Genomic DNA, 26,976 nt, shown 5'->3' with positions numbered 1-26,976 from the left:
CCGACACACTCTAGGCTCCCAGAGAACTTTCTATACAACCCAGGTTGACCTTGTATTCCTGATCTCCTGCCTCTGCCTCCCTAGGCCTTGAGGTTGCAGGGGTGAACCTCTATCCCTAGACCATATAGATATTTCTTTATGTATTCTTTAGCTTTTTAAATAATTTTCATCAGTTTTCATACCCATACATGTGCATACACACAGAGAGAGAGAGAGACGTGCATGTGTGTGATGTGATCACAGTGAATCATGGCACCACGTGGATGTCAGAGGACAGTTCGCAGTAGACACTTCTCTAGGTCTAGCTTGTGGGTACCCAAGACCCAATTTTGGTTGCCATGGCAACAAGCATCCTTACTGAGGGAGCCATCTCACCTGCTTGTCTTGGTTACTTCAGATGGCACCTGGGAATAGATATCGACACCATGTGCTTACCTTTTAATCTAATTCTGAAACATTGTGTCTACTGTAGGTCTATTTTCTTGTCTGCCGATGCTTGCAGCTGGCTAGCAAGGCTAGTCCTGTCAGCACCCTCTGGGTTTGACTGAGAGACCCTGCCTCAAAGAAGGTATAAAAACGTGAGGAAGATTCCTGATATCAGCTCCTGGCACCCCCACTACCCTTAACACACCTCCATATGTGCAAACAGACATACACATTAAAGAAAAAGAATCCACACTACTGTTTTTGCAGTCTGTTTAGAGTGGAATTGAGGTATACATATTAATTCATTAAATACATTGACCCGAGCAAATTGGCACTGTAGTAGGCAGGCTTTTCCAAGGCGGGGTATATTGGGAAATGGTGTAAAGCCTGCAGCCATTGGCTGCTTCAGTGACAGGGTGTCATCAAGTGTCCCCTCAAGGAGGAGTCTGCCCAGGCCTGTGATATCGGGGACGTTCTAAGGTGTGCTTTGCACAGTTTCACGGTGCATCCACTGCAGTGTCCGCGTCATTACATCACATCTCCATCCCATGTCAACTCCCAACACCACTTGGCTTTTCATAGGTAAATGAATTGCTAATGTGGTTCCTCTAGACTTGGTGCTTTACCCCTGGTGTACCATTGAATTGTATTCAATGGCGGAAGAAGGAGCTTCACCTCTAGGGTCCAGACGGATCCCATCCCACCTGCATCTGAAATGCAGTCATATCTCAGAAGAGGCCAGAACCACACGTTGAACACCTCCACTCCTCATTGTCCCCGTGGCTCCTCTTCTGTAGATCTGTCTGCTCCAGTCTTCCTGTCATAGCCCACTCAACAGAAACAAGCCAGCCTCGGGCGTCATTCATTAATCGTCTGCTTCTAGCATCGAACTCGAGTTCTGATTCCACGGTTCGTAAGATGGAGTGCTGCATTGGCCACCTGAGTCATGGCTTCCCGGTAGTCAGGGAACCAGCGAAAAAGCCCTGAGGGTCCATTGCACTTTCTTTCTCCCTTCTTCGTGGAAGTGACTGTCTTAGAGAAGGTTCCTCCCCTCCCCCAAATGTGCCCTGTCCATGATTCCTTGGGAGCTTATGTTATTTCATGGCCCTTGTCCCTCCCACCCCCGTCCTTGGTCACCCTTATCTCTTATTAGAATGTGATCTTCATGGTATCAAAGACCTCCCACTGAACAATCCCAGAGGCTGTAATAATTTTTTTTTATTAACTTGAGTATTTCTTATTTACATTTCGAATGTTATTCCCTTTCCCGGTTTCCGGGCCAACATCCCCCTAACCCCTCCCCCTCCCTGAGGCTGTAATAATTTTTAGTTCACAGACTGAAGATGCAGGTGGACATCTGGAAGGGATGCTGCCCCTTGAAGATATTTAGGAGTTAATGAAATCGTATACCTCTGCTTAATGGGTACTGATTAGGGACTACACATATATTTGACTACCTCTCCTAGTACAGAATCGTGTATTCTACTTCTTCTTGCTTGGAATCCGGCATTGCCAGCTTTTAAATACAAAATATTTTAACTATTTTGTTAATTGGGTGAGCAAGTTCAACATCAGGCTTTCTCGTTGGCACACCGATGAATTTGCCTATGGCACTGTCACAGAGTCTCAGTTCTCTGTGTTGTCTATTGCTAGGTACTGTAATGCTAAATTCTATACCCAAAGGTCTAGGGCTGTGAGTAAAAGCATGTTTACAAGCTTCTGTTGTCCAAACCTTGTTCCTTGATTTAAAACTATTGGTTAAATAAAAATGGCTAAAGTCGATTATTAGAGGGATTGGAGGTAGGTGGGTTTGGAGTGACCTGGTTGAAGGAGGACAGACCAGGGAAAAAGAGGAGGAATGAGAAAGGAGGAGGAAGCCGCCGTGAGGGGAGAGGAACCCTGAGCACTTGGCCAGGAGAAACAGCACGTATCTGGGGTACACCACTAGGGAACTAGTAGCCAGGCCAGCAGTTAAAAGAGTAGATTAGGGGTGACCCCCAGTAATTATCAAAGCCAAATAAAATAACCATAGTCTTGAGACTCGTTTATTTATAAGCTACTCAGGGATAAGATTAAATTGTTTGCCCTACAATTTTGATGTCTGGCTGAAGCTTGAAGTCATCCTGGCTCCAAGTGTTGATTGCTAGGCTCCAACAAGGATGGCTTTGCCCAGATCCAAAGATGCTACCCTTTACTAATGAACAGAAAGGGGCTGGGAGTCAGAAGCTCTCCTGTGTTAGAGCATTTCCCGTGGATTCAGTTTTCTATGTATAGTTCCTAATGGTAAATAGTGAGTTTTCACCGATGCCTATTTTTATTATGGTGCCAGCGTTAACTGTGGCATTTCAAGTGCGAACTCCGTATTTCCTTTGTCTTTAGAGGTAGTCGTAGGCTTACTTTGGGAAGGGATCTCTGGAGACACAGTACCTGGGAACAGATGCTGGAGGTCTCCATTGCTACTTGACTGTATGCTGCTAGCGGGGATCAGCACGCAGTATACATAAAGAAGTTTGTGAAAACAACTTGGGGCAGTGAGAGGTGCAAAATTAGCAAAAGTCAAACCGTCAGCTTGCAGGACTCAGTGGTAGATGCCACACGCAGGATGCCATTGTCCTCTCCCCAACATCTCTCTTTCCAAATATAAAGTTAAAAATGTATATCAGATATCTCTATTAGAAATGATTGTTTCTGGGCTAGGACTTAATTGGTAGAGTCGTCGCCTAGAGCACACAGGAAGCCTTAAGATCAACTCCCACTTTCACTTAAAGCAACTATGGTGGCCAGCATGTGTCAATCCAGTTCTTAGGGGTAGAAGCAAAATGATCTGGAGTTCAAGGTCATCGTTGCCTGTGTAGTGCGTTTGAGCTCAGCCTAGACTACGGCGACCCTGCCTCAAAAAAGGGTTGCTGTTTCAATGATAGTAGCTCAACCATGCTAACCCCAAGCTGACTTTATTTACCGAAGATGGCCTTTTTTGACGGGACCCCTCCAACAGTAAATGTGATGTTGCTACTTTCTGGGTGTGAGAGAAGACAGTCGCTTCCTCGGGAGATTTTCATTGCAGACAGTAAAGAATGTAACTCCACAGCCACCATGGAGGGATGTTAAATATCTCTGTATTCGTTGCCACGTTAGGTGGACTGCACCGCTCATCTAATGATTGTATAATTACGGGCTGAGTGACTGAAGGCATGACGGATAAAAGGACGGACAAAAGACAGAGCAAACGAAGAAAAGTTCTGGTGAAATGATAGGCTATTAAAAGGTACTGGGATGAATATTCCAGACACGGGGGTTTTCTGAGGAAGCAACAGACCCTACACTGACCATGGCAAATAGAAACTGACCAGCTGAAAGCTGAGACACGCTACCTGGTAAGAATTCTGTAGCTGTGACTTTAGCAAAAGTGTTTCAAGGCGTCCCATGGTGGCAAGTGCGTTGTTTTGATTTGGGGTTTTGGTAAGACTGGCTGTCCTATTATTTGACATGCTACTCACCACTGAATCCTTCTTTGCCTCACCCAATGTAATCAGCATCCCGAAATGTTCATTCGACTTTTAAAAACAACCGACAACGGACATGTGACCTAACCAACATGCAAGACCGTGAATGGTGGATGGGAGGTTAAAGCCTGGTACAGAATTAGTTACACGCCCAGTTTGACTTACTCAGGGTGACACTGCGCTCACATACAATGGCTTAAAATCCACTTACATTCCTCACTGCTAGTTAATAAAAAATCGGGTTTTTCTTGTTGTTGTTTTAATTTACTTAAAAATTTCTTTATCGGAGTGTCTCATCCTGAGTTGCCCTCCGAGTACCATTTCGGCCATTGTCTATCAGTGCAAGACAGACACAGAAGAAAACAAGCCATCACCCTGTCTGTTCTGGGAGGTGACTGTGGCTTCAAAGTCAGGGTGTTTTTTTGTTTTTTGTTTTTTTGTTTTGTTTTGTTTTGTTTTTTTCAAGTTGCCACACACTTGGTTGTGAAATTTCTATTCAACTGTTCATTCGGTTAAGGCAATTTTTTTTTCACAAAGTAAAAAGTGATGACTGTATCTGATGCAAGCGAGGTCCCATTCTGCTTTGAGAATTTCAAGCAAACTCAGACCTGTGAGCTGGGCTGTCATGACTCTGCACTGCAGGGGCATACCTTTGATTAGTAGGTGGGGCTCTGGTTCAATCCTGTCAGCACCTCTGGGATTCATATATACAACACTCACAAGCCAGTCTCAGGTTCTCCAGAGAGAAGCATCAGTCTCAGCATGAAAACATTTTTATATCATGATCATAGAACCATTGGCACATTCTAGAAATAATGTGGAATGTCTAAATGTTGGTGTGTGACACGCTAACGTGTGTATGGTCCAACACCACACTTCCCCTCGAAGGTCTCACAGCCACAATTCTGTTTCAGAAGATGGCCATCTTTATCATACAAAATGACAGCCCCACCTTGAGAAGGAACCCATACTTAGTTGGGAAGTGGAACTTAAAATTCTCTTTTTGAGATTTCTATTTCTTATACACCCTGTCACCAAGATGTAAAATTGTTATTATTCTTATTTTGCCTGGTTTTTGTTTCCCCCTGAGTGGTTTTCTTGAAGCTGCACACCAGCGTGAGTCCTCTCTGGCACTGGCTGAGGAGACAGGTTAATGGTTCTGTTGGCTTTCTTTCAGCTGACTGAGGGACTTTGCCGGCACTGATTGGAATTATTTTAATTTAGGAAAGTGCCAGACCCTCTCCATGGGCATGATTTATTCTCACATAAATCAGATTAAAAGTTTTTATAGACGTCAGATCCGTCTTCTTGGCTGGCAGAATCTTGAGTGCCCAATTACTTACAAAGAGGGTAGAGAAAAGGGGCCGTGATGTATCATTAGGTGTGAGTCAGGTCCAATTGTGGGAAATATCTCCAGAGTCACCCCTGTCAGTGGGGGGTGGGGGTGGGGATGCTGCAGCAGCAGAGGTAGCCATTTTTGCTTGCTTATGTAACTTACCTTTGCGAAAGTGGCATGAGGGGACCCCGGACAAGAGGACCTTATATGTGAACAGACAGGGTTCGTTTCGGGAAGTTTATGAAATGCTCCCTCCTTAAAATGACTCCGGAACCTATAGGGTTTTTTTTTTTGTTGTTGTTGTTGTTTTGTTTTGTTTTTTGTTTTTTTTAGCTTTTAAAATTAGGGAGTTGCTTTGATACAAGATTTTATTTGAAATGACTTCAGGAAGGGCAGGCGGTGAGTTGTGTGCGGCCCCTGTTACCGTTTCTGTAATGATGTCATCACAAGGGCTTGGTCTCACCAGGACCAAGAGCATTTCGGAAGACAATGTCTAGCCACTTAAGACCGTTTTGACTCTTGTGATCTACAGTGGTTGCCCTAGCAAAGAATCTGACTGCTTTTGAAAGCTTGACTTTAAGTGACTAATTGTGACTTTTTTTTTTTATGGAGGTTTAAAAAGATTTTTAAGTCTTAAAATCGTTTTAGAGAGTGTCTATACCGGTCGGTGGTCGGTGGACCATCTCTCCACCCCCCCCCCCACCAGTTATTTTATTATTAGCAATCACTTAGAACACATTTTGTCTAGGCTCCGCCCCACAGTTACCTGGCAACAGCTAGGTATGCTCCGCCCCACAGTTACCCGGCAGCAGCCAGTTGTGCCTGACTCACTATAAAAGGGGCTGCTTGCCCCCTCCTCTCCTCTTCCCTCCCCTCCCCTGCCCTCTCCTCTTCTCTCTTCTCTCACTTGTTCCCCTACCCTCTTCCCCCTTTCTCCCCATTCCCCTGTCCCCTCCATGTGCTCATGCCCCCCTCTCCTCTTCTCCCCGCCTCATGTCCTAAATAAATTCTATCTGTACTATATCATCGTGTGCCTGGTACCTCAGGGGGAAGGACTGCCTCAGCATGGGCCCACAGAGGCACCCCTTCCTCCCCACACCATAGCGCGCATCCACCAAACATATCCCTGGCTTTTCTTTTTATAAACACAACCCTTTTTTCTCTTTCACGTATCCCAGACTTTATAAGTAGCAGACTTTGAACTTCTCATCTGTCTATCACTACCTTTGCAGTCCTGGGAGTAGGGGTGAGCGAGCAGAGGGCTTCTTCAGCGGGCTTGCAAGCATTTTCTTAAACGAGTAACGCCCCCTTCTTTGTTCCCCTCCCCCAAACCACCAAGGTCTGCTCCACCTACTTTTACTTTTAGTTTTGTTTGCCGTTGTAGGCTTGCCCCCACCCATGGACCTGTATTCTCCCTGTGAGGGACAAACCCTGTGTCTCCTACACCGAGGAAATGTGAAACAGAATAGAAAACACTCTGCCTAGCCAAGTAAAGAAAACAACAGGCAGCCAAGCAATTACAGCCTCTTTTATTATCACTAAGTAGAGTGGAGGGCACAGTGAAACAATGGGCTCCCTTGTTCTGTTATTCCCACCGCATGTGGCTAATCAGTATTTGCAATTTACCCAATGGAACAGAGATGGCCCGTGGGTAAATGTAGCTTCTGGAAGCTTCTGCAGGAAGAGACTGCTGAATCTGCCAAAACTGCCAAATCCGGAACTTCAGATCACTGTATTTATTTATTTATTTATTTCACCATTGTCGAGATAGAGACGCGAAGAACCCAGATCTTCCCTATCTGAATCTGGCTCCCTTTTCTCCTTGCTTTAACATCTGGGCTCGATCTCATAGTTCGGACATCAAGTCCGGTAGGAATTGGAAGCGTGAGGTCAATAAATGACTTGAAGCCTTTAAATCTTCCCCAAAGTCTGGTTTACATCTTCTAGTGGATAAGCTCAATAGCTTAATGAACCACATCTCAGGGGAGAAGCCCCGGAGCCCAGGCTGCTGAGCCCAGCTCGCTCTCAGCTGCAGGAGAAAAATGGACCTGCTGTGATAAGATAGGGTTTGGTTTTGAGTGGCTAGGCAGGCTCCCCAGCGGGAGGCTGCTTGAGATCCCCACCATCCCCCGGGCTGTTTTGAATGTTTCCCAGCGGAAGGCTAGGGAAGTATTCTCTCCCCTAGAATGGTGTTTTTTGTTTGTTTGTTGTATGTTTTTGTTTTCTGTCCCAAGGTTAACACTTCAAAGCAACATGCCTTTTCCTATATACAAGACAGAAAGCTGTTATGGTTGGCTCATGGCTGTGGTGTCTATAATTGCAGGTTGGGTTTTTTTATTTTTTTTACATATACTAATGGTTTTTATTTACATTTAAAAAAAATTAACCACACTCGCAGGTGGCACTGGCCAGCTTCTGAGGAATGGAAACATTGTGTATATACCCGGGGAGATTTGGGCTGGTGTGTATTTAATACACTGCCCTATGTTATGGGAGATCATTGTTTTCCTTGAGTGCTAACATTTATTTTTTTGCATAGGACTGAATCAACTAAAACACACACACACACACACACACACACACACACACACACACACACACACCCCTCTCCAGTGTTCCAAAGGGCTTGGTAATTCTGCTGAACTGGGAATGCATTTGCCTTCTTGGAAGGCCTCTCCCCTCTTCCCCTGCCCCAGAGCTTCTGTCTGCTCTGCTGCCCCAGATCGTGTTATTATTTGTTTTAGTGTATCAGGAAGGAACTGTGTGGTTAAAGGACCCCCCCCAGGTTTGAGGAGACCCTAAAATATCTAGTTCTCTTACAAATATCATTACTAGGGGGATTATATTGGGGCTCGAATTCTCAAACACATCAGCCCTTGACCACATAATCCTGCCCGCAAAATGAATAAAACGTTTGAGAAAGATGTAAAACAATTATTCTCTAGACATAAGCCAGTCCAGCTCATGAGAATTTTATCGTGCACTAAAAACCAATGGGTAAAAACCTGAATTCCTCACGAAGGCATGGACAGCTGCTGGGTGCTGACGTCTCTCACCAGAGGTCCCATCTCCAGAGACCCCCCCACCCCCGCCCAGAGCCCTCCTCCCCATCCTTTAGCTCCCACCATCATCCCTGTGGCTACAATGTGTGAGACACAGAAGTCCCATTCGGAAGCCTCCTTTCATGGACCAGTTTAAACAGGCAGATCCTGTTAGCGTTCCTAGGCTCCGCCCCACAGTTACCTGGCAACAGCCAGGTATGCTCCGCCCCACAGTTACCTGGCAACAGCCAGGTTGCCTGACTCATTATAAAAGGGGCTGCTTGTTCCTACTCACTCCCTTACTTTCTTACCCTCTTACTCTCTTACCCTCTCTGTCCCTTCTCTTCCCATTCCCCTACCCCCCCTCAACTTGTTCCTGGCTGGCCTCTCTTCTCCTCTCCTCTCTCCCTCCCACTGCCTTTTTCTGCCTCTACTCCCTCAACACCCCTCGTCATGACCTAAATAAACTCTATTCCATACAGCATCCGTCATATGGCTGGTACCTCAGGGGGAAGGGATGCCTTAGCACTGGGCCAAGGTGTGTACCGTTCTACCTCCACCATACTGTGCCTCTATAAACATGTCCCGGTTCTTTCTTCCTCTCTCTCTCTCTCTCTCTCTCTCTCTCTCTCTCTCTCTCTCTCTCTCTCTCTCTTCTTTCTCTCTTTTTCATAAATCACAACAGATCCCGCTATCTTCTGTTAAACCATCGGCACATAACAGTCTACTGTGCAGAGACCACAGTCTGGACATCAAAACCGGTTTCCGTCTTGGTGTGGGTGGCGGGAGGGTCCAGGTCCCAAAGGTCAGACACGTGGGGGGGACTTTCATAAGATTCCAGTCTTGCTTTCTTCTCTCTTCAGAGGCATGAGGTGGGATGGGGGAATCCCAATTCCTTTTAAATGCCAGCTTCAATTTACCTCCTTTTGAGAATTCCCTCCATCCCACGCATCCACCCACTCCCTATCCAAAAATATTAGTGCCTGCAGCAAAGGGTGAATTCGGAGGCTGTTAAGCAAGAACTTCAGAAATGTCTGTGACTTTTCTAGATGTGTTCATTTGGAAAGGAACGAGGCCAGTGTTTGTCTGTTGGTAACACCGGAGAGTGCCAATATCCAATGGAGACCAAGACATACATGATCAGAAACTTTCAACCGATGTGTTTGGCACGGTTGGGTTTTTGGTTTTGTTTTGCTTTTCCCTGTTTAGAATGGAGATGCTGGGATGGGGATATAGCTCAGGTGGTAGAGCGATTGCCTAGCTTACACAAAGACCTGGGCTCAGGTTGTAGCACCATATAAGCAGGGTATGGTGATGCCATACCCTGTCCTAGCACAGGAGAGGTAAAAGCAGGAGGAATAGACGTTCAGGATCAGCCTACACTGCACAGTAAGCTCAAGGCCAACCTGGGCTACACGAGACCCTGTCTAAAAATGAAAAGGGAAGGAAAGACGAAGCCACCGGAATGGATGGTCGTGTGCTTGTGTCTGTGCTTCACGGTTTTTGCTTTTGACAGGAGAGGAATGGACCCAGCGCTGTCTGTTTTTGCAGTCTGGTGTGTGTGTGTGTGTGTGTGTGTGTGTGTGTGTGTGTGTGTGTGTGTGTGCATACACAGCTCATTAGCAGTTCATTTAACATCACTTTTGCTCTTCTAAGAGAAGCTGCGTTGAATGGGCATCGGGGATGTGTTTGGGTGCTGCAGGGAGGTGTGAGCGAGTAGCACCCACCATGTGCACCTGGGAAGGCAATAAATTGGCGCCGATGACACCGTGCTCATGACTCGGCATTTGGGAACATTTTGTGATCTGATGTTCCAGAGCTTTCTGAATGCCTCTGCTTGAGAAAAAGTGTCACCAGGCCTAGTGACAGCATTGCCAATCTGGTCTTTGTGAGATGCCGTTTCTAGAGCACTGGGATGTGTTTTCTGTAACCCTGTTGCCCATGCCCCCACCCCATCCCCCCCCAGTGTTTCTGCATTCCCTACCTTGCGGTTCTCGGATGCTGTCTGTGCGTGGCATGACGTGGCCGTGAATGTCCTCTGATCACGGTGTGCATGTCATCGTGCTTTTAGCAGGTGGCTGATTGATCACGATGCTCACATGCCACGTCCCTGTTGGGTGAGCATTCTGGCATTATCATAAGAGGAGGTGGTACCATTATGGTGAAATCGGTAGTCTTGGAACTATCCTAGCCACTCACTTCACTAACTGAGGCTCAATCCGTGAAGATCCAAGGCTCCCAGCAGATGCTCTAACTTTGGGAACAATTGGAAAGATCTGGAGATAATCACGGGTGCTGCCTGTGAAGAGAAAGCTAGAGGCACTGGAGACCTGCATCTGGAGAGGCTAGGGGGCGACTATTGGACTTCTTTGTGGGACATCATCACCCCCAAACAACGAATCATCTGGTCTAATGTGGCAGTAGTCTGAGGAAGCCTGCATAGGTCAGGCTAAGTGAGACACATGCGACTTTTCATTCTACATGTGAATTCTTATGTCTTCCGAGGTGAGACTTTCGTCCCATTTAAGTCAATGGGTACGGTTCAAATTACTTGGAATAAGTGTCACACAAATTAGTTGTGAGATTGGAAAACAGGTGTGTGTGTGTGTGTGTGTGTGTGAGAGAGAGAGAGAGAGAGAGAGAGAGAGAGAGAGAGACCTAGTACCCACCCCACCCCCTTTTTAATCCACCATTTTATATTCTCCACTTCAGAGCACCGTTTGTAGGATTCTGTGTCATCAGAAGACGTGGGATCTTCATCGATGTGACAAGCCAGAGCTTCCGCACTGTCCTTCAGCGCAGTTCGGGGGTTCCTGGGTGTGTTCTAGGATGGCCAGTTCCCTCTGGTCATCAGACCTGCAGGAGCCATGCTTTCTGGTCAATGCGTTCTCTTGCACTGCCAGAGTGGCTACATTTTGGGCCATGATTCTAAACAGATTTCTGAAACGCAAAGCTGTCTCCTGCACAAGGCTGCACAATGCCCCCAGACCGGCAGATTCCTCTTAGAAGCCTCTCAGCTGGCGTTCGCAGGTTTGGTGTCATTTTGAGAGCGGAGGTCCTTCCAGAGTATACGAACATGGTGATCGGGCATCACGGTTCTGAAAACCATTGTCTGAAGCTCGTGGACGGGATTCTGGGCTCTCACATTCGCACCAAAGCGACTGAGGGACACTGGGATTCACCCTCCCCTGGCATTTAAAAACACACGTTCAACCCCATCAGGGACATGGAACAGGCGATCCCAGCTTTCAGTTGGAGCTGACAGCTGTAGATTTAAAAGGAAATAGCATTTATTTCCCATTCTTCTTCGTAAATACAACTGCTTTAGCGGTCACGTTATGTCGGCAGCCTCTGTACCCATGCATTTAAATGAATGACATCTAGACCGAGCTAAATATGCATATGCATATCCCTGTGTGTATATATACAAGTATTATATATGATATGCATGTTTGTTATACGTATATCATATGTATATTACACACACACACACACACACACACACACACACACACACAAATGCATCACAGACACTAACCAGGCATGCTAAGTCAGGCCTGTGATCCCAGCCCTTGCCAGTTTGAATGCAGGAGGATCTCTCCAAATTCCCTTTCATAGTCGAGGTCTAGGACAGCCTGGGCTATCATGTAAGACCCTATCTAATGGATGGATACCGCCAGCACCATAATAACAGAACCACCACGAACAAGAATGCATACAGTCAGAAAATATTTTGAGGGATAATGCTGGAATTGTGACTGGTAATCTCTTGGGTGAGATTTGCGGCGTGGAGGGCAGAGGAACCTCGAATTTGCAATAAACCTCTCTGTCTCTCTCTCTCTCTCTGTCTGTCTCTCTGTCTCTGTCTCTCTCTGTCTCTGTCTGTCTCTGTCTCTGTCTCTCTCTGTCTCTCTCTCTTCTTTCCCATCCTTAACCTCATTTTCTTGGAAGTCCACTATTGCCGATATGCACCGGCGCTGGGTTAACCGTCTCTCAACCTCTTCAGAAAGAGTCCGCACCCTTCTTCCCACAATGCCTTCTTGTTTGCGGCTCTTTGTGGGGGAGCGCGTTAGACAGAACTGTTTTGTCACGGCAATCTGGAGTAATCGCCCCTGACATTTTCATGAGTCACTGCAGAATTCAAAGAATGCCTGATGAAGCACACCACAAAAGGGACCCGATGTGGAGAGGGAGAGAGTGTCAGGGAGTCTGTTCTGGTCGCCTGGGTTGGAATGGATGCTGTCCTTCCAAGTTGCCTCTGGTTCTAATGTACCGGCAGTGTGACAAAGTCCTTCACAGTGTTGTGATAGTGTTGTGACAAGAATGGAAGAAACATGCCCATTTTAGACTGAGGGAAATAAGTTCAAAGGTCCCTGTAATTTTTATGTGTGGAAGAGCATGTTTGGTTTCCTCAAGACTGCCCACTCTGGATATTTTACACGAATAAATGACAAAGAATTCCTTCCTTCACATGTTGTCCTCTAACAGCGTTTCTGGAAGATTCTATATAGTTCAGGCCAGCTCACATGACACTTTATTTACTCAACTTTCGAGATTCAAATATCCTTTCTATAGTACCAGAAGGAGTTTAATCAGTTTGGCCTGTTTCTCTTGACCCAACACCAGGCAGTCTGGCCTAGTTCCCCTTCACGGAGAGATGGAGATCTCACATCTGCGGAGAATAATTGAACTCACAGAATGCATTCTCCAGCTCGGCTTCCCTGGGCTCTCACCACACCTCCTGCGATGTGGGTGTTCTGTATTTCCCAGGTGGTGGGGCGGTTAAAGTCGATGACCAGAGTCACAGCTTAAACATCAAGAACTCGATGGCCAAGTAGTCAAAAGCCCTTTTGTGGTAACAGTTTGAGAAAGCCTGGGTATATCTTTATGTCAGAGGAACGCTAATTACAAAGGACAGAGCCAGGTTCTAACGTCTTTGGTAATGGCTTCAGCTTGGGGCATGTAGTAGGGTCACATGTATTACCTGTCTTCCTTCTAGCATGGCTGCTGAGATGGCTCAGGGTAAAAGCACTTATCATGCAAACACAAAGATCTGAGTTCAAATCCCCCCAGAATCCATGTCAGAGTTGGACACAAAGAGGGAACACTCATGTGCATACACACAAATGCACACATACACATCACACACATACATGCATACATATGCATACATGCACACTCATATGTATACATGCACACATGTGCACACATGTATACACAACACATACACACGCACACATGCACGCACATGCATACACACGAAAACATGCACATACATGCATAGGTACACAGTGCACACACATATGTATACATGCACACATGTGCACACATGTATACACACACACACACACACAGACACACACACACACACACACACACACTATAAGCAGGTTCACTCTACCCCAGTAGGTTTTCTCTGTGACAGAACGAGCATGTGTAGTTCTTTGCATCTTTCCATTAGCGCAGAGAAGAATGACCATTGGTTTTTCTGAGATTTTTCTAACTCATAGCTGAGGTTATTAATATTGACAATCTCAGTTGAAAATTTTATGTGGTTTCTGATGGAGAAAAATGTTTTAAAAATCTGTCTCCTTTCAGGATGAATTTGGCAATGATAAAAGAGTCTTCTCAGAGGTTTTTTGTTGTTGTTGTTGGGTTTTTTTTGTTTTGTTTTGTTTTTGCCAAACAAGGAGTTTTCTATTTGCATATGTAAATCTATGTTAATTTAGACAGCCAATCCTATTCATAGTTTCTCATGCAAGGGTCGAGGCTTCAGCAAAGGAATTAATGTTAGACCATATTAAAGAGGGAAAATAAATTATTTAAGTTGTGTTTTAATACTGAGTAGCACAATAATTTGACTTATTAATTTAGGTATTCATTGACCGTTTCATACATGTATATAATGAATTTCAGTCATTTTCACCCAAACACTCTGTCTTACCCCTCCTTCTTCCTTCCAAGCCAACACCCTCCCACTTCTATGTCTGTCTGTCTGTCTGTCCTGTCTTCCCCTCCTCCCCCTCCCCCGCTCCCCCCTAAGCTCCACTTGCATGAATGTGGGTGCAAAGTTTTCTGCTGGATCATGGGTAACTTTTCAGTGGCTACACCAGTGGGAAAATCACCCCACTCTGACTCCAGGCCCTAACCAGTGGCTCCTCAGAGACTGGTGGGGTCCACCAGGTAGAGACTCCAAGGGTTTAAACCTTGACCTAAGGAGGACATTTCACTATTTTTTAAAAAATTGTACTATATTACTTATTTTTATTTTGCATATGAGTGTTTTGCCTACATATTTTATTTGCACGCCACTTGCATGCAGTACCCATGGAGGCCAGGAGGGAATGATGGATCCTCTTGGAACTGTCAGTTGTTAGTGGCCAGGAGGGTGCCGGGAATTGAATCTCGTTCCTCTGGAAGGGTAGTCGGTGCTTTTAGCCACTGAGCCACCTTTGCAGACCTGACATTTCACTCTCAAACCACAACATCCACTCTGTCTGTCTGTCCGACTGTCTCTTTATACTAGGTTCAAGAATTTCATACGCGTATCATTTTCAGACTCTCATTTTGTCTACATCCTTCCCCTCTTCCCTTCACACACAATTTTGTATCCCCACCCCCATCGCGTGCCACCCCCCACCAAGGTACAGTAGTTGCTGTTCAAATGGTCTTGTGACTTAACATTCATTGTCTTGTGACCAACTTATCAGGGGCTCCATTCTTGGAGAAAAGTAAGGGATACTTCACTTCACAGCAGCTAACTATTGCCAACAGCTCCTTTTATTCCAGCCATAAACATAAGACCTTACTCAGCTAGCCACTTTTATGGTTTCTCCCCTGCCCCCAACATGCTACTTTCTCCATTACCAGCTCCAGGGTACCACCCAATATGGTTTTGCTCCAATTTACCTAATAACCAGATTGACCTGAAGTGATGTATTAACATCCCAAGGCCCTTCCTTGGAGACAGAGTTCTCTCTCTCTCTCTCTCTCTCTCTCTCTCTCTCTCTCTCTCTCTCTCTCTCTCTTTTTAGCTCAGAAGATTCTCCTCTTCTGAAATGTGTAACCTATTAGTTGTTACCCCCAAGAGGAGGACTAGCAATGGCCCTGGAGGAAGAGAAAGCTGGGGGGGAAAGGATTTTCATCATCTGGTGAACACGCACCTTCCACAGCTGCCTTCTAGTGCAGTCCGAGGAGAGTTTGTCCACATCCACCTTAGAATGGTCCAGGGTATGTGGGCAGATGTGGGATCCATTGTTTGCGGATGTCCACCATTTACTAAGTATCGGTTTCTTTAGTAAGAATCTCTTTTAGGGGCTGGGGAGACGGCTCAGAGGTTAATGTGCTGTCCGTACGCATGTAAAGAATGGGGTTTGGTTCCGGGTCCAGTGAAGTTCTGTCTCCATGAATAAGGTGGAAAGCAATCAAACAAGATACACACATGAACTTCTGTCCCTTGCATGCGTGTACATACATGTGTGCCTACATAAATGCAGGCATGCACACACCCATGTAACACACAGAAGAAAGAATCTTTTTGTTTGTTTGCTTGTTTGTTTTTTCCAAGATAGGGTTTCTCGGTGTGGCTCGGACTGTTCTGGAACGCCCTCTTGTAGACCAGGCTGGCTTCGAACTCAGAAATCTGCCTGTCTCCGCCTCCTTGGTACTGGGATTGAGGGTGTACACCGACCGCCACTGAGGAAAGAACCTTATTTAATCAGTTAACTTCTTAAAATGATGGTGACACACAGAATGCTTATGTGACCACAACCTTCTGTTTTATCCACAGAAAAAAAGGCACGTCACAGGCATGGTCCCCTTGGCTCATAAAGGTTCTCATTTATGAAGCCCCTTTGCACAAATCTACTTACGTTCACACCAGAAAATGTCACAAACAAACAAACAAAACAAAAAACCACTTTGAATTTTGGGCACAAAAGCATAAAGATCATTTCAATGGAATTTCAACTACACCTAACTAGTTCCCTCAGTGACTTGCGTTTCCATTTTTAACATACAGAAATGTATAGCCAAATACATTTTACACTCCGTGGGGATTCAATGGCCAACACGCCCCCCCCCCCCCCCCCCCGCTTCCTCATAGAAGAGGCTTCAGGTCCATGTGTTTGTTTCCATGTTCCAGGTTGGTAAGTGCTTACACTGATACACTACATATGTGTCCTCAGCACTACGATGTCTATAGGCTCTTGGAGACATGTGAGCCACACATATGTTCATGTAAGCATCCTCACCCTGCTATCTGCCAAGTTTTCTATTGGGTCACATTGTCACAGCAAAGCCATAAGAGGGTTGTGAAATCCATCTTCAGTCTTCCTTAGGCAGAGGAGAAGAAGCAGGCAGCAGCTGAAACCAGGGACCAGTGAGCGAGGACTTAACGGAGCCTTGCGTTACACTGGACTTAACAACTCAAGGCGTAAGTGCAAATGACTCAAAGGCAGGCATTGGGTGCACATCCAAAGCTGGGGTCAAAGGTGAAAGGGAAAGCAGAGTGTCACGGTTTCGAACAAACAGCGGTTGTGGGACGAGGGGCACAAGGTGACATTTTTGAATTTAGCAGAGGGAATAGACCAGAAGAGGCCAAGTGACCTTAGCAGAAATCTGGCCCCAAAGCACGCACCGCTCACAGAAAATGTCTGGGTAAGAGGCTCGAGCAGTCAGTCCTTTTGTGTCTAAGCCATTATTGGGACCCGTGTCAGCAGGAAGCAACCCCAGTTATGGGCTTTCAACCGAGCATAAAATTGGAAACACCTGGTAAAGTGGGGGGAGCTGGTGGGCAGGGCACACATCGGCTCCAGATAACTAGATACGGACAATGGCCTTCAGCCGGGCTCAGCTGCAGGAGAGTCGTCGGTTTCAGCCATGTGGTTTATTTCAGAAAACTATACACACTCTCCAAGTCCCCACGGAGCTGACATTTTCTGGCACCGTGATTAATCAGGTTCTGTTCAAAGTGGAAAGAGAAAGGGCTGGTGGGAGAGGAATGGAGGGATGGAGGAAGGAAGACACACTTTGACCAAGCCAAGTTTAGATTACAAAATAACAGCAAGGTGACCTATCCCCCCACCCCTCCCCCTCCCCCACCCCACCCCTCTACTCCCCCAACACTCATCCCTCCCCTCCCCCTCACCTCCTCCTCTCCCACCTCTCCCCATTCCCCTCTTCCACCCCACCCCCTCTCCCTCCTCACCCCTTCTCCCTCCTCCTCCCTTCCTCCTCCCCTTCCCTTTCCCCTCCCCCTCCCCGCACACCGTGTACACATTATTCCTGAGGTGCTACTGTCCCCGTTGAGAACTAGTAGGGACGGTACCATCTGTCACTGTCCACCACAAAGGTAAGGAGTTTGGGAAGGTTTTAGGAAAAGTGGAACTTTGTGGCAATGATCCTTGAGGTAGAACAATCTTTAAGTTCAAGTAATGCCCATTCACCAATTTCATCAATAAGAGGACAAAAGGAAAAGCTCTTCCAGGTTTGGCCCTGCCTGGCATCAGACGAAACCACCGAGGAGGTTGGAAAGGTAACGGGTATAAAGTAAATGTATAGCTTGGGTGTTTCATTCCACACCGTTGGTTATCTGACCACACAACATCTGGATAGCTCTGGTCTTACCTGTGGGGTCCCGTGGGGTTTGCACATTACAATGACAAGCAAACTTGACTCAAGCATGTTGGGAACTTGCTACAACATACGTGTGCATGAATTAGCTATTTTTGCAGTCAGATACTGACCTTGGCTTGGCTGTGCTCATCCAACTTAGAACCACTTTTCAAAATCAATCTCTCTCTCTCTCTCTCTCTCTCTCTCTCTCTCTCTCTCTCTCTCTCATCTTAATTGCTGAAATCTAGTGTCCATAATCCAGTGCTATGGTGGCCTGGCAATCAGAATCAATCAAGTAAACAAACATTGCAAGTTGGGAAAATTATTATCACTGTGGGGTGAAAAACAAATTCAGAGAATCTGAAAGGTATCTCCCGGTGCCTGCCTAGTATGGTCTTGAACCTCTGTTTGCTTTGGATTTTTCACCAAAGGGTCCCAGTACACATTCTTCTGAAAGACAGGTAGTCACTGAATCAATGTGGCCTGAACACCAACAGGCAGGAGCATCATAATAGATGATCTGAGACGCCTTAAACCAGAACTGAACCCAGACAAGAGGAAGAGAAACTAGTCAAGTTACTCGTATCTAGTCAGTTACCCGTATTTGGGTCGTGAGTGAATTGAATAGGTTGTTTGAAGACATGTGGACTGAGAAGTCTTCCTCCCCATGTGGCTCTTTGGAAATGATGTAATCTCATTCTTGCAATAGACACTAAGCTACGATCTCACTGACATTGCCACAAGTTAACCTTTAGGACCCCATACAGAAGTGTTTGATAAAATCAGACAGTGGAACACAGCTCTTATTGGGGAAAAAGATCCAGCCTTCGGTTAACATCTATGGTTTTGTTTTTTAATTAAGCATTTTAGGTGACACTTTTGTATGCATGTCCTTGTACTTTGTGTCTTGTTCTCCTAACACCTGCTGCCTTACCCAGGGCCCATTCCCCCACTGCTGGTTCCCCCGGACTCCCACCCCAATATCTAAAACAGTGTATACAGTGACAAGCAGTGGCCCATCACTCATTGGCCTCTTAGGAACTGGGAAGATGGGATAAAGGCTGAGGGCTCCTTCTTGAGTCTCTTGGGCCTTCTAGGAGAACATAGCCACTGGAATTCAGACTCCCTCCCTGTCAGTGAGATGTTTTCAGTCCTTTCACTAGAGAATCGTTTCTCCAGCCTGGCTACGGCCCCAGTCAGTGCCTTTGCTCTACCTCTGGGCCTTTGGTGGCCCGAAGATGCTTACAGGATGCGATTTTCCTGACTGTGAGCTAAGTCTTCTAAAACCTGCCTCACACCTTCAAAGCACTCCACAAATGTTCTTGGGTGCATGGAGCTCATCTTGGTTTTGCCAAAATTGCCACAAGGCAAGCAAGCAAACAACTCTGCGAGCCTCTGCTAGGGTTGCCATTCTTCTATGTCGCCCCAGAGCCTTGGTTCTGGCTGGGAGAACCTCTCATCTGCTAAGAGACTGAACTCCACACTTTGGTTCCATGGTCCCAAGGACTTACTGTTGCCTAGTTACACCATCGGCTGTAAGTGAGGGGTCTCTGACAGGAGACCTGGGCACACTCTCTGTCTTAGTTTTAATTGGCTAACATTATTTTACATTGGACTCAGTATTTCAGTTGACAAAGGACTTTGGGATGGAGAGTTCTGAAAGGTCTAGGCCTACAATAATCGTAGGAGGCGAGGTCTGTCTTCATTCTGGAGATGAGAAAACTATTTTGCAAAAAAAGGTAAAGAGTGAGTACCCATTACTTCTCTTTCCATAAGGTTACTTTAAAAAAAAATCACTTAACTAAGTTATCTGGGTAGCTAATAAGTAATGATGGAACTCCATTTTTTTTTTTTTTTATACAAGAGCCTTTGGGGAGCGCATTCTGGATGGTCTCCTTTTACATGTCTGAGGACACCGGTTACAGGCGACAAAGTGAAAGTTGGGAATGGATCAGGTCATTCCCTTGGTCACCTGCAGGTAGTAACTTAGAATCAGGATGGAGAGCTTTGAGAATCTCTTCCGGGGCTCTGTGGTTACCAAGGTCTCTCCTCTTCACAGACCCCTGTTAGCCTTCTATCCTCCAGGGAAAGTTCCTCCTGAGACCTCTGCAGCACCAGCTGAACCTGCAGACTTGGAAGGCTCTATCTGGTGGGGCAGAGGAAGTGTTGAGAAGGCCGGTCCAAACCGGAGCCACATTGAGCTGCAGGAATGCCTGGGCATATCGGACTAGTCATTGAAGTAGGACTTGTCAGGTAGAGTCAGGAGGGCAGCCAGTGCTGGAGAGCCAGCTTGTGGCTTTTGCCTTGCTCCTTGTCTCTGCCCTCCTGTTAGAGCTGTCTGTGGGGCCAGGAGGATGGTGACAGGGAGGATGGCGACGTGACGTTATACAAAGCAGTGCCTGTCTCCTAAGGTCTGCTTCTCACCCCGCATGGAAATGGATGAGAAGTAGGATTTTCCTCTGCTTGGTCCCTCTTCATTCCCTTTCACATTCTCTGTTGGTGAACTGTCATGCCCTGTGTCTTCATAGCTGTGGAACTCAGTCCCCAGACTACTGTGTTAGTGAGGTGACTGGCGAGTCAAGTCTTCTCCAACCAGGTCCTCCTCCTTTCTCTTAGTTCCCCTCTCTTGGTTCTTCTTCTCTTGGTTCCCCTTCTCTGGGTTACTCCCCTGTCTAGGTCTGTCGGTCTGTTGGTCTGTCGGTCTGTCTGTCTGTCTCTTTCTTTTCCTGTCAAGTCTTTGCTTTGCCTGGAGATTGTTCACTCCAAGACATACCAGACTCTGCTTAATGTGTAGGCCTGGATCTGCCGGGCAGCGTCTATGGCCAATGTCCCTGCTTGGCTTTTTAATGCTAAGACAATAAGGCTGGGCAGTGCCTGCTAAGTTGATTTAAAATGTTCTGTCCCGACTTGGCCTGTGATGTCAGCTGCTTTCTGGAAACATTGTATCCTCAGTACCCTAAAGTACCTAACATAATTTATTATCTATTATGGGCTCCTGGTCAGAACTTTGCTAATGAACCAATTGCATATAGCTCTGGCTTCCTTATTAACCCCAAGTAGCCTTAGGCCCAATAGAGGGAGAACACATAATAGAACATACTTTTGTCTTTTTAAAGCATTCACCAGTTATTATTTCAGAGTCATCTTAGGGTCACCAACCAAGGATACAATTTCTATATGTTCTATTTAATTTTTCGTAACTAGAGTAATTTTTAAGCTAGCATGGGTTTCTTCCTTTTTTTAGTATAGAATAGAGTTTATTCAGGGCTTGGGGAGGGGAGTTGAGGAGAGAGAGAGAGAGAGAGAGAGAGAGAGAGAGGGAGAGAGAGAGAGAGAAAGAGAGAGAGAGAGAGAGAGAGAGAGAGAGAGAGAGAGAGAGAGAGAGAGAGAGGTTCCATAAGGCAATATCCGTCTTTCTAAGCATGGCTTATCTTGCTTAATGTAACGATCGATCTTCATTTCTATCCATTTTCTTTTTAAATGGCAGTCTCCCCGCCCATAGCTGAATAAAACCCTACAGTGTACACACCTGTTACACAGTTCTTCACAGTATGTGTTGGCACATATCATCACGCATCCGAGCCACAGCTGAGCAGACCTCCACGCGCTGCACCTCAGTCCCTGCCCGGAAGTCGAGCTGGTAGTGTCGGAAGTGACCTGAGGCAAATCCTGGTCCTCTGGTTGTTCTACTTCTTCTTTGCTTGGGAAACTTTCGAAGAGCTACTCTCTGGGAAGAGTGCACATCACAGCTCGGTGCTACCAGAAGTGGGGGGGAAAGGTGGAGGAAAGAGCTACTCTCTGGGAAGAGTGCACCATCACAGCTCGGTGCTACCGGAAGTGGGGGAGGAGGACGGAGGACCCTGGCTCGCTTTGGGTTTTCTTTGTTCATCGGGACCTCAAGGAGAGGAAACCCACTTAAGAAGGCCAAACTTCAAAGTTAAAACTCCTTCTGGCTCTAAAGTTCTTCAGTGATGGTGTTCAGTGGAAATTAAGCAGGAATTGTGTAAATTAGGACAATTGGACTGGCTTGGAGGTTAAGAGCACTGGCTGCTCTTCTAAAGGACCCAGGGTGAATTCCAAGCGCTCCATAGCTGCTCACAACCCTCTGTAACTCCAGGACCTCGGGATTCTGTGCCTTCTTTTGACTGTGTGGGCACTGCATACGTGTGTTGCACAGACATATATGCAGGTCAAGTCTTGTGCACATCATAAATCTTAAGAAACAAATAAATTAGGGGAAATTTATTTGTTTCTTTTCATTCTCTCTCTCTTTATTTTTCTTGAGGTAAATTGTCTGAATTCACAAGGATTCCCATCATTGCTAGTTCTTTGTTAGTTTGTTTATGTATGTGTATATCTGTCTGTCTGTCTGTCTGTATGTATGTATGTATGTTTTATGGTGTATAAGATTCTGCCTGCCTCTATGTCTGTAAACCATGTGAATGCCTGATGCCCGTGGAGTTACAGTTGTGAGCTGACATGTGGGTGCTGGGAGTCAAATCCAAGTTCTCTAGAAGAGCAGCCGTTACTCTTCCTAGCCGAGCCTCTTCCTAGTCGAGCCATCTTCCAGTACATTAAGTGTTTGGTTCTTAAGTGCTCTGTGTTCACTAGCAGATTCATTATCCAAACTAGGACACAAAACTCGGTTTCTGAAGCCCCGTATTTATTACGGAGAGTTGGTAATGAAGTAACAAGTTGTTCTCTCTTGAAGGGACGTTCAGATTGACAGAAATCTTTGAAAGCATCTCTATATTCACCCATTAAATTAAAAGACTATGAATACCGAAAGCCAAGCAATTATTGATAGCATCGTAGGTAGCAGCAAAAGCTGGTTCCTTGATTCCCAATGAATAATTGATTTAGGATGAAGAATGTCCTTCCGTAGGATGATCTTTCTCTTTCTATCTCAGTGTGAGAATGGCCCCTGGCACATACAGTGTAGCATTCTAGCACTTGGTGGTAGCTTCAGCATTTAAAACCAGCGGCATTTTCTTCACTAATTGGATGAATGTTTTATTTTAGAATTGTTTATTCTTGACTACAAAAAAATACATATATTTTTCATGAGTGGATGCAGGGGCAAAAGTAGCCCAAGACAGATGTGTTCATCTCCTTCCCCCCTCCCACTCCACTTTTCTTTACCCCCAACCCCTCATCTCTTTCTTTCTTTTTGATGTGGTTGGTCCTTTTGAGGTTTCAGAACTTTATGTCTCTGAGTTTTCCGTTTGATCGTGGGCGTGCAGATCTTTTTCAGAAAGGACAGCGCTCTATGTGCTACTTGACGAAGAAAATACCTTCTCGTGAAAAAGAACTCAGCTATTGTGTCTGGCTGGCATTTGAGTTGGACGAGGGCAAAGCAGGAGGGAACCAGGGTACGGGATGGGGAGAAAGGCGGCATTTATCACCCTCGTGCCTTATGGGATGTTTCAGTGTTTGCTGTCCTGCCAGGAAGTGAGTATGTGTGCTGAGCACAGTTTTCTGCAAAGGTTTGGAAAGTAGGATTCAGGGACCTGAACTGTTTGCATATAATAATACCTGCATTAAAAATACTCTTAAATATGCACTGAGTACTTATCTCTAGCTGCTGACAGCATTTGTTTTGCAACTTTAGAACGGCCTTTCTGGGTAAGACTAAACACGGATTTTAGGTAACCGTTGATTTTCTGTAACAATCGATCACCCTCTAATCTTGTGGAGTTCATTTAAAACATGCTAGGATTCTTTTTTTCCTTGTGTTTTTAAGCTTTGATTCCTTCTCTTGTCATTGCTCCTTCTTAATTCTCTTCCACCTAAGAGTTAGAGCCACAGTGACAACATGTTCCAGACATATCCTGTTGGTCAATATTTTCTCGAGGGGCAGAGAAGTGAAAAAAAAAAAACTCAGATTCAAACTGATCATTTATGTTTGGAAATTCCTCATCGTGTTGGGACGCGATGTTTTGTGTTAGCTTTATGTTAACTTGACACATCTCACTTAAGAAAATGGCCCTATCAGATTTGCCTGGGGCCATTTTTAAATTGATGATTGATGTGGAAGGGCCCAGCTCACTGTGGGCGGTGCCATCCCCTATGAAAAGTGGTGCCGGATGCTATGAGAAAGCAGACTGAGCAAGCCATCGGGAGCAAGAAGCTGCACCCTTCCATGGCCTCTGCCTTGTTAGTCACCTTTCAGGGTCTGCCTTGAGTTCCTGGCTTGACTTTTTTTTCCAGTGATAGACTGTGATGTGGAAGTGAAAACTGAAACGAATCTCTTCCTTAGCAGGTTGCTTTTGCTTGTGGTAAATAGAAATAAAATAAACAGCAACAGAAACCTAACTCAGATATTCTTGAATACACCCGCTTCATTCCTCAACAGTGTTCAAATGATAATGGGAGAAGCTAGTAACTTCAGAAAGAACAGGTACTGGATACTCCTACGTCAACATGATACAAGCTAAAAGTTCCACCCGAGAGGAGGGAACCTCAATCAAGAAATTGCCTCCATAAGGTCAGGCTGTAGGCAAGCCTGTGGAGCATTTTCTTAGTTAGTGATTGACTGGGGAGAGCTCAGACCATTGTGGGCGGTGTCATCCCCTGGGCTGGTGCTTCTAGGTTCTATAAGAAAGCAGGCTGGGCAAGCCATGGGGAGCAAGCCAGTAAGCAGCACCCCTCCATAGCCTCTGCATCAGATCCTGCCTGCAGGTTCCTGCCCTGCTTGAGTTCCTGCCCTCCTTGCCTTTGATGATGAGTGGTTATGCGGAACATTGTGAGTGGAATCAACCCTTCCCTCCCCGAATTGCTTTTGGTCATGGTGTTTCATCTCAGCAGTACTGACCGTCGCTAAGACAGGATATAAAATATGAAATGCTAGCAACCAGGTGACTGGGCCTTTAAGCGAGGATTTTTCACCTGGAGGCACATCTCCTCCTAGAGTAGAGGTGCTTTGACTTGCAGTCAGAAGTAGGTTGCCTGAAAATGTCTTGATTTGGAGGCCTGGCCCAGAGTCTCGATTAACTGCCTCAGAGAAATCAGCTCTCTCAGAGTTCAAACCCAACTCTGCATATCCTCATTCGGGAAATGGAGACCATACTGTCTCTTCAAAAGCATCTTCTCTAAAATGAACTCATGGGAAAAGCTTAATATTGTACTTAATGGCACACAGGGCAGGTCACCAGGTGTTATATCAGTCACGTATGATTTTTCCCTACAGTGAGGCAGGAAAACTACTAGCTATAAAACGTGCAAGCTTTTACTCTGGAAAGGGCTATGTGAAAGACCGACCATAATGATTCAGGAAACTCCTACCCAACTAAGTACCTCCTAAGGGGAGGGTTTGACGTAGAAAAATAATGAGCTGTTTGTTGCAAGAGACAGTGGTCCCACCTAGGAGCAATGTTTGGATCAGTGCGTTCCCATAATGCACTGGAGAGATGCTTATGTGGTTCTGGGCACTTGCTGCTTTTGAAGAGGATCCTATTAAAGTTCTAACACCCATCGGGTGACGCAGAACGATCGAAAATCCAGTTTCAGAGGAACAGACGCCCTCTTCTGGCCTCCTCAAGTACCTGTATGCATGTGGTAAACACACATACCCCAGCCCCCCAACACACACACACACACACACACACACACACACACCCCAGTCTCACACACACTCACATACCCCAGCCCTACACATACACATTTATATACCCCAGCCACACACACACACACACACACACACACACATACCCCAGTCTCACACACACTCACATACCCCAGCCCTACACATACACATTTATATACCCCAGCCACATACACACACACACACACACACTCTCACACACTCACATACCCCAGCCACACACGCACACACACACACACACTCACTCACATACCCCAGACACACACACGCGCACACACACACACACACACACACACTCACTCACATACCCCAGACACACACACACACACACACACACTCACATACCCCAGACACACACACACACACACACACACACACACACACACACACACACACACGCACACACTGAATACATCTTGATGTTTCCACAGAGTAAGGCTACTGTTATGAGATCGGTATGCTGTATGAAGGTGGACCACAACAGGAGTCCCAGGAGTGTCTGAGAAGATGGCCGCTGAGAGGAACAGCCACTTTGCCCCCACGTGGGAATTCTAGGATGCTGTTGACTATAGCAGGATTTGTTATGTGGACCTAGAGAATTACGTATCGTTTTATATACCAAATATTAACTCCGAGACTTTTGTACGAGGGAAGTCTCCGGAATTCGTATAGGAAGGGATCATCTGATTCTTGCCAACTGTGATCCCTCAGAGCGATTCCCCCGTATTAATTACTCATGGCTATAGTTTGTTCAGAGGGAATGGTGCCCTCTGTCCTGTAGGAAACAGCTGTACAGTCACGCGATTGTTATATTGATATTCCTCTGAAATATTCAACTGACCACTCTTCCTTGGACTTCCGGTGAAATGTCAAATTGAATCGAGTGAATCTCAGGTAGGCAAATGATATCCTGACTCTCGAATCTGAAATCTGAGTTGTTGCTGACTCGAGGAAATTTTCTTCCTCATTTAGAGAAAATGAGGGTAACTCTAGCTGATATTGTAAAGTTGCCCCAAATACTCAAGGATCTATGTATGTAAAGCTCTTTGGGGCTTGGCCCACGAGAAGAACGCAGACACTGACTGTCAGGGATTTAGGTGCATGGGTAGGCGTGCATACAGCGATGGCTGGCTTCAGTTAGCATCTTTCTTTCCCTTCTGCTAAGGGCGTCTTCCCAGCATGCTGTGCTTCAGGTCAAGGACAGTGTCCCCACTGAGCCCTTCCTTTGAGGATGCATGTCTGAACTGGATAAGGGGAAACCACTTTGGGGTAGCACATGAGGACAGTGTATACTTCTATTTATGGCTCCTCTCCCTGTCAGTTGCCTAGGAGACGACTGGCAAACTTCCAGCCGTCACCAGCACCATTTCATCCTATGAAGGAAGAGCTGCAGCTGATCCAGTGACAGTCACTAAACACTGTTCAGGGGGACATCAAGAGTTCTCTTCCCTC

General features: G+C 46.0%; 1 protein-coding gene and 1 long non-coding RNA gene across 10 annotated transcripts in view; both read left to right on the top strand.

Annotated features, from left to right (window-relative positions):
- LOC134483899 (uncharacterized) overlaps positions 1 to 678 on the top strand; it is a 29,089-nt gene extending 28,411 nt beyond the window's left edge. For both annotated transcript variants that reach the window (XR_010061088.1, XR_010061087.1), the window contains exon 2: positions 473 to 678. This is a non-coding gene — a long non-coding RNA (uncharacterized LOC134483899). The remainder of the gene's footprint in view (positions 1 to 472) is intronic.
- The window catches only part of Ank3 (ankyrin 3), a 623,484-nt gene that overhangs the window by 168,590 nt on the left and 427,918 nt on the right, over positions 1 to 26,976 (top strand). The gene's annotated exons all lie outside the window — the stretch shown is intronic.

The sequence above is a fragment of the Rattus norvegicus genome, chromosome 20 (genome assembly GCF_036323735.1).
Source record: "Rattus norvegicus strain BN/NHsdMcwi chromosome 20, GRCr8, whole genome shotgun sequence".
NCBI lineage: Eukaryota > Metazoa > Chordata > Mammalia > Rodentia > Muridae > Rattus > Rattus norvegicus.
This window is presented reverse-complemented; position numbering and strand designations above follow the sequence as displayed.